Here is a 16991-nt window from a genome sequence, read left to right on the forward strand (position 1 = left end):
TTATTCATCTACTAACATCTCATCTCACATCTCTGCCATCCTCACATTTGTGTTTCTTTCTTTACATCACACTCTTTGTCTCCCTCTTTTCTTCCACTCACAAAGGGATCCCTATACTGTGGTATAAAGGATCCATATTATTATTATTATTTTTTCTGTGCCCTCTTCTTTGTCATATGAGCAGGAGCAAGGATAAGAACATTCTTGTGGAAGAATATCCAGAACCTGAAAGGACTCTGAAAAGGAAACTAAGAGAAGCTAAAATACAACAATCCAGAGATAACCTTTCAGAAATTTTCGAACAGGAAGAGGAGATGGCAGCCGAAAATAATAATAATGTAAGGAAGATGCTTGGTGACTTTACTGCACCTAATTCCAATTTACATGGAAGAAGCATCTCCATTCCTGCCATTGGAGCAAACAACTTTGAGCTGAAACCTCAATTAGTTTCTCTGATGCAGCAGAACTGCAAGTTTCATGGACTTCCATCTGAAGATCCTTTTCATTTCTTAACTGAATTCTTGCAGATATGTGATACTGTTAAGACTAATGGAGTAGATCCTAAAGTCTACAGGCTCATGCTTTTCCCTTTTGCTGTAAGAGACAGAGCTAGATTATGGTTGGATTCTCAACCCAAAGACAGCCTGAACTCTTGGGATAAGCTGGTCACGGCTTTCTTAGCCAAGTACTTTCCTCCTCAAAAGCTGAGCAAGCTTAGAGCTGATGTTCAAACCTTCAGACAGAAAGAAGGTGAATCCCTCTATGAAGCTTGGGAAAGATACAAACAGTTGACCAAAAAGTGTCCTTCTGACATGCTTTCAGAATGGACCATCCTGGATATATTCTATGATGGTTTATCTGAGCTATCAAAGATGTCACTGGACACTTCTGCAGGTGGATCCATTCACCTAAAGAAAACACCTGCAGAAGCTCAAGAACTCATTGACATGGTTGCTAATAACCAGTTCATGTACACTTCTGAAAGGAATCCGGTGAATAATGGGACGCCTATGAAGAAGGGAGTTCTTGAAGTTGATACTCTGAATGCCATATTGGCTCAGAACAAAATATTGACTCAGCAAGTCAATATGATCTCTCAGAGTCTGAATGGAATGCAAGCTGCATCCAACAGTACTCAAGAGGCTTCTTATGAAGAATAAGCTTATGATCCTGAGAACCCTGCAATAGCAGAAGTGAATTACTTAGGTGAACCTTATGGAAACACCTATAACTCATCATGGAGAAATCATCCAAATTTCTCATGGAAGGATCAAAAGCCTCAACAAGGCTTTAATAATGGTGGAAGAAACAGGTTTAACAATAATAAACCTTTTCCATCATCCACTCAGCAACAGACAGAGAACTCTGAACAAAATACTTCTAATTTAGCAAATCTAGTCTCTGATCTATCCAAGGCCACTGTGAGCTTCATGAATGAAACAAGGTCTTCCATTAGAAATTTGGAAGCACAAGTGGGCCAGCTGAGTAAAAGGATCACTGAAATCCCTCCCAGTACTTTCTCAAGCAATACAGAAGAGAATCCAAAAGGAGAGTGCAAGGCCATTGACATAAGCAAAATGGCCGAACCCAATGAGGGAGAGGAGGACGTGAATCCTAAGGAGGAAGACCTCCTGGGACGTCCAGTGACCAATAAGGAGCTTCCCTCTGAGGAACCAAAGGAATCTGAGACTCATCTAGAGACCATAGAGATTCCATTGAACCTCATTATGCCCTTCATGAGCTCTGATGAGTATTCCTCTTCTGAAGAGAATGAGGATGTTACTGAAGAGCAAACTGCCAAGTTTCTTGGTGCAATCATGAAGCTGAATGCCAAATTATTTGGCATTGATACTTGGGAAGTTGAACCTCCCTTGTTCATCAATGAACTGAGTGATCTGGATTAACTGACATTGCCTCAGAAGAGACAGGATCCTGGAAAGTTCATAATACCCTGTACCATAGGCACTATGATCTTTAAAGCTCTATGTGACCTTGGTTCAGGAATAAACCTCATGCCCCTCTCTGTAATAGAGAAACTAGGAATCTATGGGGTGCAAGCTGCTAGAATCTCATTAGAGATGGCAGATAATTCAAGAAAACAGGCATATGGACAAGTAGAGGACGTATTAGTAAAGGTTGAAGGCCTTTACATCCCTGCTGATTTCATAGTCCTGGATACTGGAAAGGAAGAGGATGAATGCATCATCCTAGGAAGACCTTTCCTGGCCACAGCAAGAGTTGTGATTGATGTTGACAGAGGTGAACTAGTCCTTCAATGGAATGAAGACTCCCCTGTGTTTAAAACTCAAGGATCTCCCTCTGCAACCATGGAGAGGAAGCATGAAAAGCTTCTCTCAAAGCAGAGTCAACCTAAGCCCCCACAGTCAAACTCTAAGTTTGGTGTTGGGAGGCCACAACCAAACTCTAAGTTTGGTGTTGAACTCCCATATCCAAACTCTAAGTTTGGTGTTGGAGAGTTTCAACAATGCTCTGAACATCCGTGAGGCTCCATGAGAGCCCACTGTCAAGCTATTGACATTAAAGAAGCGCTTGTTGGGAGGCAACCAAATTTTTATTTATCTAACTATATTTTTCTTAGTTATATGTCTTTGTAGGTTCATGATCATATGGAGTCACAAAATAAATATAAAAGTTGAAAACGGAATCAAAAACAGCAGAAGAAAAATCACACCCTGGAGGAGCATCTGTCTGGCGTTCAGCGCCAGAACAGAGCATGGTTCTGGCGCTGAACGCCCAAAATGGGCATCTTCTGGGCGCTGAACGCCAGAACAGGCATGGTTCTGGTGTTCAATGCCAGAAATGGCACACAAATGGGCGTTGAACACCAAAAATGGCCACCAACCTGGCGCTGAACGCCCAGAGTTGGGTGCAAAGGCATTTTTACATGCCTAATGGGTGCAGGGATGTAAATCCTTGAACACCTCAGGATCTGTGGATCCCACAGGATCCACTCAGGATCTGTGGACCCCACAGGATCCCCACCTACCTCCACTCACTTCTTCTCACCACTCTCTTTCACATAACCCCATAAACACTCTTCCCCAAAAACCCTTCACCAATCACCTCAAACTCTCTTCCCCATCACCTCTTCACCACTCACATCCATCCACTCTTCCCCGTAAACCTACCTCATAAACTCCACCTACCTTCAAAATTCAAAACCAATTTCGCACCCAAACCCACCCATATGGCCGAAACCATTCCCCCCTCCCTTCCCTATATAAAGCCCTCCATTCTTCATCAAATTCACACAACACACCCCTCTACACCCTTCTTGGCCGAACCACATCACCCTCTCCCTCTCCTCCATTTCTTCTTCTTCTTCATCTATTCTTTCTTTTATTGCTCGAGGGCGAGCAAAATTCTAAGTTTGGTGTGGTAAAAGCATAAGTTTTTTGTTTTTCCATTACCATTGATGGCACCTAAGACCGGAGAATCCTCTAGAAAAGGGAAAGGGAAGACAAAAGCTTCCACATCCAAGTCATGGGAGATGGAAAGGTTCATCTCCAAAGCCCATCAAGACCACTTCTATGATGTTGTGGCCAAGAAGAAGGTGATCCCTGAGGTCCCTTTCAAACTAAAAAAAAATGAGTATCCAGAGATCCGACATGAAATTCAAAGAAGAGGTTGGGAAGTTCTAACAAATCCCATCCAACAAGTCGGCATCCTAATGGTTCAAGAGTTCTATGCCAATGCATGGATCACCAAGAACCGTGATCAAAGTAAGAACCCGGATCCAAAGAATTATGTTACAATGGTTCGGGGGAAATACTTAGATTTTAGTCTGGAAAATGTGAGGTTGGCGTTCAACTTGCCAAACATGGAAGAGAACGCACGCCCCTACACAAGGAGAGTCAACTTTGATCAAAGGTTGGACCAAGTCCTTATGGACATATGTGTAGAAGGAGCTCAATGGAAGGTTGACTCCAAAGGCAAGCCGGTTCAACTAAGAAGATTGGACCTCAAGCCTGTAGCTAGAGGATGGTTGGAGTTTATTCAATGCTCAATCATTCCCACTAGCAACCGGTCTGAAGTTACTATAGACCGGGCCATCATGATCCATAGTATCATGATTGGAGAAGAGGTGGAAGTTCATGAGATTATACCTCAAAAATTCTACAAGGTGGCTGACAAGTCCTCCACTATGGCAAGGTTAGCCTTTCCTCACCTCATTTGCCACCTATGCAATTCGGCTGGGATTGACATAGAGGGAGATATCCTCATTAAAGAGGACAAGCCCATCACTAAGAAAAAGATGGAGCAAGCAAGAGAGCCCAGTCATGGAGCTCAAGAGGCGCAAGAAGCTCATTTACATGAGATCCCGGAGATGCCTCAAATGCACTTTCCTCCACAAAATTATTGGGAGCAAATCAACACCTCCCTAGGAGAATTGAGTTCAAATATGGGACAACTAAGGGTGGAACATCAAGAGCACTCCATCATGCTTCATGAAATAAGAGAAGATCAAAAAGCAATGAGGGAGGAGCAACAAAGACAAGGAAGAGACATAGAAGAGCTCAAGGACATCATTGGTTCCTCAAGAAGGAAACGCCACAATCACTAAGGTGAATTCATTCCTTGTTCTTATTTCTTCTGTTTTTCGTTTTCTATGTTGTGTGCTTATCCATGATTGTGTCTTCATTATATGATCATTAGTAGTTAGTAACTTTGTCTTAAAGTTATGAATGTCCTATGAATCCATCACCTCTCTTAAATGAAAAATGTTTTAATTCAAAAGAACAAGAAGTACATGAGTTTCGAATTTATCCTTGAACTTAGCTTAATTATATTGATGTGGTGACAATGCTTCTTGTTTTCTGAATGTATGCTTGAACAGTGCATATGTCTTTTGAAGTTGTTGTTTAAGAATATTAAATATGTTGGCTCTTGAAAGAATGATGACTAGGAGACATGTTATTTGATAATCTGAAAAATCATAAAAATGATTCTGGAAGCAAGAAAAAGCAGCAAAGAACAAAGCTTGCAGAAAAAAAAAGGGGCGAAAAAATAAAAAAAAATAGAAAGAAAAAGAAAAAGCAAGCAGAAAAAGCCAATAACCCTTAAAACGAAAAGGCAAGGGCAAATAAAAAGGATCCCACGGCTTTGAGCATTAGTGGATAGGAGGGCCTAAAGGAATAAAATCCTGGTCTAAGCGGCTAAACCAAGCTGTCCCTAACCATGTGCTTGTGGCGTGTAGGTGTCAAGTGAAAACTTGAGACTGAGCGGTTAAAGTCAAGGTCCAAAGCAAAAAAAAGAGTGTGCTTAAGAACCCTGGACACCTCTAATTGGGGACTTTAGCAAAGCTGAGTCACAATCTGAAAAGGTTCACCCAATTATGTGTCTGTGGCATTTATGTATCCGGTGGTAATACTGGAAAACAAAGTGCTTAGGGCCACGGCCAAGACTCATAAAATAGCTGTGTTCAAGAATCATCATACTGAACTAGGAGAATCAATAACACTATCTGAAATCTGAGTTCCTATAGATGCCAATCATTCTGAACCTCAATGGATGAAGTGAGATGCCAAAACTATTCAAGAGGCAAAAAGCTATAAGTCCCGCTCATTTGATTGGAGCTATGTTTCATTGATAGTTTGGAATTTATAGTATATTCTCTTCTTTTTATCCTATTTGATTTTCAGTTGCTTGGGGACAAGCAACAATTTAAGTTTGGTGTTGTGATGAGCGGATAATTTATATGCTTTTTGACATTGTTTTTAGTATGTTTTTAGTAGGATCTAGTTACTTTTAGGGATGTTTTCATTAGTTTTTATGTTAAATTCACATTTCTGGACTTTACTATGAGTTTGTGTGTTTTTCTGTGATTTCAGGTATTTTCTGGCTGAAATTGAGGGACTTGAGCAGAAATCAGATTCAGAGGTTGAAGAAGGACTGCTGATGCTGTTGGATTCTGACCTCCCTGCACTCAAAGTGGATTTTCTGGAGCTACAGAACTCAAAATGGCGCGCTTCCAATTGCGTTGGAAAGTAGACATCCAGGGCTTTCTAGCAATATATAATAGCCCATACTTTGGCCAAGAATAGAGGACGTAAACTGGCGTTCAACGCCAGCTTTCTGCCCAAATCTGGCGTCCAGCGCCAGAAAAGGAGCCAAAACCAGAGTTGAACGCCCAAACTGGCACAAAAACTGGCGTTCAACTCCAAGATGGACCTCTACACGTGCAACACTCAAGCCCAGCCCAAGCACACACCAAGTGGGCCCCGGAAGTGGATTTATGCATCAATTACTTACTTCTGTAAACCCTAGTAGCTAGTTTATTATAAATAGGACCTTTTACTATTGTATTAGAATCTTTGATCAGTTGTATGCTATCTTAGATCACGTTTCAGGGCTGGCCATCTCGGCCATGCCTGGACCTTTCACTCATGTAATTTTAACAGTAGAGTTTCTACACTCCATAGATTAAGGTGTGGAGCTCTGCTGTTCCTCAAAGATTAATGCAAAGTACTACTATTTTCTATTCAATTCATCTTATTTGGCTTCTAAGATATCCATTCGCACCCAAGAACGTGATGAAGGTGATGATTATGTGTGTCGCTCATCACCATTCTCCCCTATGAACACGTGCCTGACAAACACTTCCGTTCTACATGAAATAAGTTAGAATGAATATCTCTTAGATCTCTTAACTGGAATCTTCGTGGCATAAGCTAGAATGATGGCGGCATTCAAGAGAATCCGGAAAGTCTAAACCTTATCTGTGGTATTCCGAGTAGGATTCAATGATTGAATGACTGTGACGAGCTTCAAACTCGCGATTGTTGGGCGTTAGTGACAGACGCAAAAGGAGGGTGAATCCTATTCCAGCATGATCGAGAATCGACAGATGATTAGCCGTGCTGTGACAGAGCATGTGAGCATATTTTTCACTGAGAGGAGGGGATGTAGCCACTGACAACGGTGATGCCCTTGCATAAAGCCAGCCATGGAAAGGAGTAAGACTGATTGGATGAAGATAGCAGGAAAGCAGAGGTTCAGAGGAACGAAAGCATCTCCATTCGCTTATCTGAAATTCTCACCAATGAATTACATAAGTATTTCTATCCCTATTCTATTAATTAATTTCGAAAACCTCATTACTATTTTATATCTGCCTAACTGAGATTTGCAAGGTGACCATAGCTTGCTTCATACCAACAATCTCCGTGGGATTCGACCCTTACTCACGTAAGGTATTACTTGGACGACCCAGTGCACTTGCTGGTTAGTTGTATCGAAGTTGTGAACCATGGTATTGGCACCATGTTCTTGGCGCCATTGCCAGTGAAAGAAAGAGCCATGAATTTTATATAATCAAAGTGTAATCACGATTGCGCGTACCAAGTTGCTCACGCTGCCAGGGATTGTTTGAGCCTGGACATCACAATTTCGTGCACCAACTAACTTCTAAGAAAAAGATAAATCCATGGGTATTGAGGGGAAGAGAATGTTACCCATGGAGATCGATCGAACGACCTCCCCACACTTTAGAAATTAGCACGGTCCTCCGTGCTACGAATAATACGCAAGGGACAGTCGGGACCAGAGCCTTCGCTATCCCCATCATCAGATCTCCCATCACTTGGGTTTGAGGTGAATGTGAGCATTTCGGGTTCCTCCATGCTAGGGGTAACACAACGCAGAAGCTTCTTGATGTAAGTGTACCGGCGGTGGTTGCACCATTCATATCTATCAAGCTTCCGGTGAAGATCTTCTATCCTTTGATGTGTGGATCTCAGTGGTGGTGATGATGAGCTAGAAGGAAAAAGAAGTGGCGGGGCCATGTCGAGGCTTGGTTTGCTCATGGGAAGGTGTAGGTATTTCCTGCTTGGGACCACATCGCCCTTAGCCGGAACTATGATCTTTTTGTCCTTGGCTTCCCAAGAAACACCCGCATCAGCAACTAAGTCATACACTAATGTTGGAAATGGCAAATTACCCCGGTCGTGAACTTGACTCATCGCTTGCCTGACAAGAAGCGGAATATTCACTGGCTTCTCTGTGAGAACACACCAAACAAGCAAGGCAAGGTCTACTGTGATAGACAACTTGTGGGTGCTAGGTAGCACATAGTGGGATAGGATCTGGGCCCAAGCTCTAGCTTCCACAGTGAGAAAGCGAGCGTCAATGCTCTTGGGCCTCATCCGGAGTCGACCTTGGGTCCAAAATGTCCCTGGCTCAGCAATGACTCAGAGAATCGAGTCCCAATTGAATCCATACTTCTCTCACTGACGTAAGACTTCTTGGTAGCCATCCATGTCACTTGGCACTGGTAGGACATTAAGCACTTACTGAATAGCCTCTTCTGAAATTGAAACTTGCTTTTGGCGCATGTATACCGATTGAAGAGAGGGAAGATGGTAGTTAGTGTATAATTCTTCCACCCAAGAGAGGTTGATTTCCCTTGGTTTCCTTAAAAGAAACTCCCATCCTAGCTGTTCAATGCGGGGCAAAATATAAGGAGCGACCTTGTCCGGCGGAGCGAGTAGATGCTCAGGATGATAGTTCCTTACAGCTATGGAGGGGAACATAAGTTCACAAAAGCGGTTGGGGAACCTTGAGGAATCTTTTGCCGGTTTGCCCTTGTCATTCTCATCAAAAGGAGCGGTTGTCTTCCCTTTCTTAGTGAAGAGCGCGCCTTAGAATTTGACTTTTGGGGTGCCCTTTTTGTGGCCGGTTTCCTTGAAGCTATCTCCTTGCCTTTCTTAGTGGCCATCTTGAAAAGAAAGAGAAGGAAGGAAAACATTAAACCCAAGAATCAATTTGACAAAAAACATGCAAGTGACTTGTGGTGCCCATGATGAATGTAAAAGCAAGGGTCATAACACTTGGCATGGGATGCAAGAGGAAGTAAAGCATGCAATGGGATGAGAAGAGTAGTCTCAAGCATCCATAATAAAGAGCAAGTCATGTTCAATTAATATCTAATTGGCAAGTATAAACTTTAAGCACACAAATTAGACTCAATGCATTTAAGAGAAAGTAAGTGAATGAGGAGGGAGCACCAATTTGAAAAATATATGACTAAAATGAACCAAAATGGTGTGTGTGCATTTCCTCGAACACTTGGCGTGCAATAATCAAGCAATGAGCAATTATGAGATACTAAACCAATTCAAAGCCCAAAATGGAACATCAATCATCACATAAACATCACACAATGGGAAAGATAAGAAAAAGAATGATAAAAGATCTATTAATGTAAATTAAGCTCAAATTTAACATCCATAGAGAAATAAGAAAAAAGGAAAGGTAAGCAAACAAAAAGCAAGAAACATCATCATGCAAGTAAAATGGAAACTAAGTAAAACAATAAAAAGCATCTAACTAGAGGAAATAATGCAAGAGAAAATAAAGAAGAGAAGTAGAAGAAGTGAAACCTTGAAAAGTATGAAGGAACAAGGTTGAATCTTCTTTTGTGAAGATGAGAAAGAAAATAGGAGAGGTGTAGTGCCACCGGAAAAAGTTGGTTGTCGCCGGTGAGTGGCCGGAGACAGTGGTGGTGGGGTAGGGAAGAAGAAGAGGAGAATGGAGATGATGGAGGGAGAAATAAAAGAAACTAAGAAAGAAAAGGGTTTGAGAGAAAGAAAAACAGGGCAAGGCGCGAAGTATAAAACTGACTCGCGCAACCGGCACGCGCGCGCAAAGTGAGGGGCCGCGTGCGCGTTAGTAGCGCGCGCGCGTGAGGGGAGTTGTGCCTCAGGCACAGAAATGGCACAAAGTTGGCTCAAGTCTCTGGTTTTTGTACCAGAGTGAATCAGTGAGGCAGGCGCGCAGATGCACACCTTGCGCGAACGCGTGTTTGAGGTATTCCGCAACTGGCGCGGACGCGCACAACGTGCGGACGCGTTAGTTTTGGCACAAGGTTGGCCCAATTGTGGCACAACTCTCTGGTTTTTGTACCAGAGAGTCCACATATCTCCATCGGCACGCGCGCGGACCTTGCGTTGGCGCGTCGATGGTTAATTTGCAAGGGTGCATGCAGTCGGCATGTACGCGGACGCGTGGGTGCCTGGCGCGAGTTGGGCATGACTCTCGGGTTTGTGGCCCTAGAGTGAAATTTCGCTACCGGCGCGCGCGCGCACTGTGCGCTGGTGCGTCGGTGCCCTTCTTCAAAGAAAAATTTTTGTTTTCTTTATCTTTTTCACATCCTATCTACATGAACATTCTACCTATCCAACAAAATCAACAAAGCTAGCATTCCTATGCACTCAATCAATCATCAAAAGATCACAAAATTCACAAGAAACTAAAGATACGAACAAGATGGTATAAACAAGGAAGATCTTACCACGGCGGGGTGCCTCCCACCAAGCACTTTTCTTTAACGTCCTTAAGTTGGACGGTCCTTTTCTTAAGCTTCCTCTCTCCTTGGTGCATCCTCCAATATGTAAACCTCTAGCTCTCTTGGGGGATTGCAACCATGATACTTCTTCACTCTATGTCCATTCACTTTGAAAGTTGCTTCACTCTTGGGATCAAACAATTCCACCACTCCGTAGGGCTTCATCTCCTTCACTTTGAAAGGTCCTTCCCATCTAGAACAGAGCTTGCCAGGCATAAATTGGAGCCTTGAGTTGTAGAGGAGGACCTCATCACCTTCTTGAAAGTCTTTCTTCCAGATGTGATGGTCATGAAATGCCTTAGTCTATTCCTTGTAAATTCGGGCATTCTCATATGACTCATTCCTCAAACACTCAAGCTCTTTGACGTTAGGATTTTTGCCAGTAAAGAATTTTATAAAAATAGTCGCGTTGTAGGTATAGTTTCTAAACCAACAAAAATCCATTCGTACAAACGTTTTGGTTGTCACAAGTAACAAACCCCTTAAAAATTGGTAACCAAAGTATTTAAACCTCGGGTCGTCTTCTCGAGGAACTGCAGGGAAGTGTGTTCTTATTATTGGTTATGAAGATTGTAAATTGGGGTTTTGAAGGTAGGGAGCAAGTAATTTAAATTGCAATTAAAATAAGTAAAAGACTTTAAAATAAATAAATGACTGTAAAACGCACTTTTGGCAAGGTATGTGAAATTAGAAGTCCTATCCTAGTTATCCTTATCAATGATGATGAAAATTGAATCTTAATTCCACTTAGTTAACCTTTGCTTGAGCAAGGGAAGGTCAAGTGACTAATTAGTTAGATCCTCAAATCCTAGTTAATCCCTAAGGAAAGATTGGGATTATTAAAGTTCAATTCAATTAGCAAAGATAACGATTATCAATCATGTTGAGTTTGATAACTCCTGAGTTACTGATTTCTTAACCAAGACCAAAAGGAGAAAAATAAATCTACTGGAATAAAAATGTCTTCAGATTAGGAATAATAATAACATAAATAAAAGAAAGCAATAATAAACTGAAATACCTCAAATAACATTAATTCAAAAGAGTAATCTGTAACATAGAAGAATTCATAAATAAAATCGAGAAAATAATAAAAAGGAATATTGAACCTGGTAAAAAGAGATAATCCTGAAAGCGAATAAAATCCTAATCTAAATCCTAATCCTAAAGAGAGAGGAGAGAATCTCCTTCTCAAAACTAAATCTAAATCATGAAAAGTAACTAATTGGACACTCTCCTTGAACGGATGCATTCCCCCACTTCATAACCTCTGATCTATGCCTTCTGGACTTGGATTTGGGCCAAAAAGGGCTTCAAAAATCGCTGGGAGCATTTTCTGCAATTTCTGGTGGGTGGCCTCTGTTACTCGTCCGCGTGGGTCATGCGGTCGCGTCATTTGGAGTTTTCCTTGTCACGCGGTCGCGTCAGTCATGCGTCTGCGTCATATGCGTTTCGCTCAAGGTGCGCGATCGCGTTAGTCACACGGTCGCGTCGCTGTTAATTCGCGCTAGCATGCGGCCGCGTCGCCCATGCGATCGCGTCACTGTCAGTTTCTTCAAAAACTCTGTTTTATGCTTTCCTTCCAATTTTGTATGTTTCCTTTCCATCCTTTAAGTCATTCCTGCCTTAGAAGATCTGAAACTACTCAACACACGAATCACGACATCGAATGGAAATAAAGGGTAATCAAAATAATTATTTTTAAGCATAGGAAACATGTTTTTCACATACATCACATAATAAGGAAGGGAAAGTAAAACCATGCAATTAATATGAATAAGTGGGTGAAGGATTGAATAAATCACTCAATTTGAGCACAATATATATCATAAAATATGGGTTTATCAACCTCCCCACACTTAAACAATAGCATGTCCTCATGCTAAATCCAAGATAAAGAGTAAGGTAAGGTTGAAGTGGTGGAATCTCATGCAATGCAATCTATTCTAAATGCAACTACCTAAATAAATCATGCAATTCTAATTGTTTTTATTCACTTGTATATAAAGCTTACATTTAGTTGAATTAATTCACATTCTCAAGGATTCATATATATAGCCAAACCTTAGATAATGCTAAAGCACTTTTACAATTGAGATGGGAAAGAAAAATATTTTATAGACTTGCAAGACAATTAATAATTCAAGCAGAGATATATGTTAATGAGCTATTGAACCCTCACTGGATTTTGTGTTTACTCTCTAGTCACTCAGTGTTTATTGGGTTAATCACTCTATTCTTCTTTTTATTCTTACTTTCTATAACTTTGTCCTTCATCTAACCTATCAACAATTATAGAATATAGGCATGAGGTCTTTAATTAAGGTTGTAATGGGGCAAAGGTAAAGGTAAGGGTATATATATAAGGCTATGTGAGCTAATTAAGCGAATCCTTGATTAGTCTAAGATCTCACCTAACATACATACTTTGTAAAGCAAAGCTTCTTTACCTATTTTACCCATATTTTCCCACTTTTGATGTTACATGCTCATGCATTAGTTTTAATTTTGTCCCATGTGCATTGCTTTATTTTGCATTTGGGAATTCTTTTGTATCCCCTTTATTCAAATACTGAAAAATAAAGATTTTTTTTAAATGCACATGGTAATTCAATTATTTTGATTTCACATGAGCATGCTTCCCAAAAATTTTTATTTTGAATTATTTTATTCTTTTCAAATTTCTACCCTTTGTTTTTATCATCCATGTTCCCAATAGGTTTCCCACACTTAAACAATTACACAATTTCTATCTTAAGCTAACTAAGGATTCAACTTGGGATTTTTATTTTGTTTTTCTGCTTAAGGCTAGTAATGTGGTTTGTAGAATAAGAGGGGATTTAAAGTCTCAAGGGGGCTAACAAGGGTGATGTAAAATGTAGTTTAATTTGGGATAAGTGAGCTAAAATCAAACAATGACCTCAATCACTCTCTTGGTATGTATTTCTATTCTATAATCGGATATATAGATTAAAACAAAGTAAAGAACATCAGAATAAAAAAGAAGGGTGGAACACACAGGAATAAAATATTATGGTTTAAATGTAACCATACAATTAAGCTCAAAACTCACAGGCTGTGTGTTCTCTAACTCAAACATCATATATCAGTTACATATGTCATGCAAGTAAAAATTAAGAGTTCCCATTATTCTCAATGTAATTCTTAAGGTGGATTTAAAGTTCTAGTGTTTCTCCTTGATGAAATGTTGTTAACTAACTAACATGTAATGCTATATATACAAGGTGTGTGGATTGCTTATGTTCAAGTCTCTAGTTTACTTCCTTTTTATATTTTCAATTTAAACTAAGCTATCTTATGCTAAAAATGGTAAACTATACTAATTAATCCACAATTTCTATAACTAATAAGTTAGAATTGCAACTAAACTAAATGGCTAAAATATGAACTAAAAGTGCAACATGCAGAAATAGAGTAAAAATACATGAAAATAGCAATGTATAAGTACTGAGAAAATAAAAATAAAAATAAAGAGAAAAAATACAGAAAAATAGCAAAATAAAATAAAAAGAGTATGTAGTGGTTCACCAAAAAAATACGCCAGAGATGGCGACCTCCCCACACTTAAAATGAAGCGTCGTCCTTGATGCTCACTCAAGCAGGGTGTGAAGGGGTGTCATCACTGAAAGGGTGGGTAGCTGGAGTCTCTGTGGTGGTGGTCTGAGGATCTGCCTGCTGCAGAGGAGGTGCTGACTGAATAGGAATCTCTGGGTCTGCAGCCTGGATCTGATGCAGTGTCTCCTGCTATGAAGTAGCCTGCTCCAGGCCTGCCTGTGCAGCCTCACTCTGTGGATGGGTCTCTGCCTCATGATCATCCGCCTCCTCCTCAGATGGCTCTGATGGTATGTCAGGCTCGGAGGGGATATCGCCAGATCGTATCATCAGCTTCAAGTGCTCATAGCGTCGCTCCATCTGGTCTAGCTGTCGAAACAGGCAGTGCACTAGGTGATAAACTGGCTCTGAGACAGGTGGAGGTGCAGTAGTGGTAATAGGGGTAGCTGGGGTAGCTGTAGAGGAAGAGGGGCCGGCAGATGGTGTGGCTGTCTCAGCAGTAGCAGTGAGGAATGGAGGTATGTAGCCCAAAGCCAGAAATTTCTTGCTGTGAGGGATAATCTTCTTGCATTCTGTAGCAAGTGGCTTCTCATCAGCATCCTCCCAAGGCAGGTCAGCTCGACGGCCTAGCTGTGTAATCAGATAAGGAAAGGGGAGAGTGCCTCAGACGTGGACCCTAGCCATATAGTACCGAATGAAGCGTGGCAGGTACAGGTCCTTACCCTCCAGCACACACCATAGGAGGGTGATCATAGCGGCAGGTATCTCAGTCTCATGGGTACTTAGCATAACAAAGTTGCTAAGTATCTGATGCCATAGCCGAGCCTCATCATTTAAGTAAATCCGCTTGATTCCCTTTGGCATGGTGGTGTTCTGACCCATGATCCATGGAACGGTCGGGTCAAGGGCTATCCTGGCCTTCACTGCATCCCAATCAAACTTCATGAAGCGCATATCTTCCTCAGCTTTTTGATAACCATCCAGCTGATCGGATTTAGGCAGAAGCTTCAGAACATCCTCTATGGCCTCTTCAGTGACCAGTATCTGCTTCCCTCTTAGGTTCACTATATCTAGGAAAGTTTTGAAGTAATTGTAGTAAAATTCCCTTACCCAAGATGCATTGACCTCAGTCAGGTTTCTCTCCAGGAAGAACCAGCCTCGTTGTTTGATCTGATCAGAGGTGTATTGTTGGAGTTCTTCTGGGATTTTCAAAGTCCTCTCCAGGTACAGGTTCGTAGAGGTTGTAAACACTGGATACTTCAGCTCGCAGTATCGGTTTGCAAATCTAATGGGATCAGTAGCAGGGAGTACTTGGTTAGACTTTTCCTGCGGGGTAAAGTGTTTCTCCCGCCAGGAGTCATCGTGCATGATGTCCAGTATGGACATAGAGGATTCTCTTCTTTTCCGTTTGCCAGTTGTTGCCTTTCCTTTTCCCTTTCTCTGGGTCTCAGACATCCTGAAAAATAGAAAACCAGGATATAATAAAAACAGGAAAAACAAATACACAATTAATCAAAAGAAGCACATAATGGCAAAGGAGCAGTAGAATAATGAAAAGGACCTAAGTAAATGTGCATTAAGGATTGTATAGGAGTTAGAAAACTGAGAAGAGAAATCCACAATCCAAAATGTAATAGAATTCATGTTAATTAGGAAAAATTATCGTCATGCCTTGGTTAGAAGGTTAAAGAGAATAGTGAAAAACTAAGAAGGTAACTTTTGAAAGTTAGGTTGGTTAGGAATGAAAAAGAGTTTAGGGAGTTAAAATTAGTGAGTTAGTAAAAAGTGGATTAGAGTAAGTGGCATGATGATCATTCCCTAAGTAACGAAAATTCACAAATATAAGCAACAAATAACTCATAATCAAGCAAGGAAGTTAATGATGATTCATATGGGAATGACAAAAAGTGGAATGGAATCATCCAAGTTGCAATTTATAAACCAGGAAATTGAAAAGAATAAGAAAGCTTGCCCTGGCATTCATGAATTGGTTTGGTAAAAGCTGAGTAAAGCAGAGTTCAAAGTGCCCAAAACCAAAATATGAATGAAAGTCAAAACAGTTTACAGAAATTTGGGCAGCATCCCGACTAAAATTGGATGTTCCCAGAAAATAAATAGCAATCAGAATAGCTCATATGAATTAAAATATAGCTGCAATTACATAAAGGGAATATGAATCATGGAAAAGCAGTGTAAAAAACAGCATGAAACAAGAAATTACAGCATATGAACAATACTAATATCACAGCAACAGCAGAATTGCCAAAATTAGAAAACAAAAAACATGAACAGCGCAATTAAACAGGCCAAAATCCACTAACCACATCCTAGGCTACCTAACAACCTAGAATCCACTACAACATACATATCTAACTAGCCTAATGATGAACATAAACAGAAAAAATAGGAAATTAACGATGAATGGAAAAAAAGGGTGACGTTCAGCGGAACCTGGAAGGCGAATGAAAGAAGATGGGGCGGAGAGGTGGCTGGGGGATGGTGGCGGTGGCTGCTAAAGCGGCGGTGGACGGCGGTGTGGTTGTTCGGATGTAGGGGGGTTGGGAAGGGTAATGGGGTAGGGGGGAGAAGGGGAAAGAAGGGAAGTGTGGTGTGGACACGGCAGCTGGAGGCGCGGTAGTGACGGCGGCGCGGTAAGGTGGTGGTCGCGGAGGGGGTAGTGGTGGTGGAGGGAAGAAGAGGAAAGAAAAGGAAGAAGGAGGGGGGAGGGGGAAGGGGGGTAGCGTGGCGGCGGCTTCTGGGTGGTCGTCGGGGGTTGTGGTGGTCGGTGGTGGTGGCTGGAAGTTATGGGCGGTGGTTGTGGAGAGAAGAGAGGAAGGAGAGGGGGCTGGGGGAGGGCGCGAATGGGTAGGGTTCGCGTGACTGGGGGGTTAGTAAATTTGAATCCACGCGATCGCATGAGTGATGCGATTGCATGGAATGGGTAAATAATGAATGACGCGATCTCGTGAGGCATGCGATCGCGTCGCTGGAAATCGTGCGAAACAAACAATTCCAGCGTCGTTTCAGCGCAACTCTCTATCTCCTTTGGGGT

General features: G+C 41.5%; 1 non-coding gene across 1 annotated transcript; it reads right to left on the bottom strand.

The window, feature by feature from the left end:
• Positions 1-710: 710 nt before the first annotated feature.
• LOC148580865 (small nucleolar RNA R71) lies at positions 711-818 on the bottom strand. Its single transcript, XR_015895844.1, has one exon. It is a non-coding gene; the product is annotated as a small nucleolar RNA R71 (small nucleolar RNA).
• Between the last annotated feature and the right edge of the window lie 16173 nt (positions 819-16991).

Source organism: Arachis ipaensis, chromosome B10 (genome assembly GCF_059453495.1).
Source record: "Arachis ipaensis isolate K30076 ecotype BB chromosome B10, ASM5945349v1, whole genome shotgun sequence".
In the NCBI taxonomy this organism is placed as follows: Eukaryota; Viridiplantae; Streptophyta; class Magnoliopsida; order Fabales; family Fabaceae; genus Arachis; species Arachis ipaensis.